The following is a 1,408-nucleotide window of genomic DNA, read 5'->3' on the forward strand; positions in this document are numbered from 1 at the left end:
ATTCGGGGACTGTCCCTTTGGGGGTTTCGGAAGGAGAGGGGTCATTCCAGCCTGGAGAGGGGGCTGAGCTTTGGTGCCTAGCCCTGCAGGCGCCCGCTTTCCTGCTCCCCCTTTCACTCCAGCTCTGTAAGTCCTACCTCGGGAGCTTCAGCACCACGGACAGCGCCCGCCCGAGCCCCCAGCCAAGTCTGCGTCCTGTGGGAAGAAGACATCCTCCCCCGCCCCGCCCCCCCCCCCCCCCCGCCACACACACACACACACACACACACACACACACACACACACACACACACACACACCGCACCTCCCCAGTTGAGCTAAACTGTGATCAACTCTTTCTCTCTTTCCTTCTCCTAGTGCTTCTAACATGAGACTGCCGCTGCTCGTGTCCGCGGGCGTCCTGCTCATGGCTCTCCTGCCCTGCCCGCCATGCAGGGCCCTCCTCATCCGGGGGCCTGTCCCAGGCGCCCGACAGGCCCCACAACTTCCCCAACCCCTAGATTTCTTCCAGCCGCCGCGGCGGCAGGTCCTTCCAGTTCAGCCGGTCCGGTTCACCACGGGGGAAGAATACTTCTTCCGCCAAGGTAACCTCAACGAGAGCCCCGCTGCTCCCCTCTGGTCAGCCTCCTCGCCCCTGGCCACCTTTCTCCTCACAAGGTAGCCGCCAACATTTTCCGCTCTTGAGGCAGCTGCGGTGGCTTCCCTAACGCCCGCTCGACAGCCCGGCGGGTCTTGTTGAGCGTGGTGCCGAGAGAGCCCTCAGCGGTCGTCAGGAGGACCCGGAAAAGGAGAGGCCATCCAGAGCATTTGGAACCTTTGTGGATGTCCCCTATATTATCCTCCGACAACTCTTGGAAATAGAAAGACAAAAGAATTATGCAGAGCAAGTTGAAAAAAACAGGCAACTGATGGAGAGTATTGGGAAATGAAACAGTGCGTTTGGCCAAAGCGATTCTGCATTTAGCAAAAAATAAAAAGTATTCTGTATCATAGCATGGCTCTGATACCATTTGTTTATTTTTATTTAGCTTGAAACTTAGAGGATGTATAGCAAGAGCGCCTGTTCTCCTTAATTAGAATGCACAAAGTGTATTCGTGTGCAGTAATAGCAACAAAATGGTATTTGTATTGTCTACTTTTAGTTTCCATTTCCAGGTGTCTTTAATGGTGTTTAAAAGATTATAGACCGAAGAGGAAACGTTTTTGAAGAAGCAAACAGAAATCACCCAATTGATTTGGCTGTGGTCTGAATTCTCTTTGGTGGGTGAGAGAAATCATGTAAGCTCTTTGAATCAACTTTTCCTTGTAAATATTTCAGTAATAAAACATCCTTACAATCCTTGGTCAATTTGTTTGTGTAAGAGAATGTTCAATAGTTATCCTATACTAATAAAAGAGAAAAATGGTA

General features: G+C 51.2%; 1 pseudogene; it reads left to right on the forward strand.

Moving 5' to 3' along the window:
* The first annotated feature begins 298 nt into the window (after positions 1 to 298).
* On the forward strand, positions 299 to 929 carry LOC132219986 (corticoliberin-like; annotated as a pseudogene).
* The last annotated feature ends 479 nt before the right edge of the window (positions 930 to 1,408 follow it).

Source organism: Myotis daubentonii, chromosome 17 (assembly GCF_963259705.1).
Source record: "Myotis daubentonii chromosome 17, mMyoDau2.1, whole genome shotgun sequence".
In the NCBI taxonomy this organism is placed as follows: Eukaryota; Metazoa; Chordata; class Mammalia; order Chiroptera; family Vespertilionidae; genus Myotis; species Myotis daubentonii.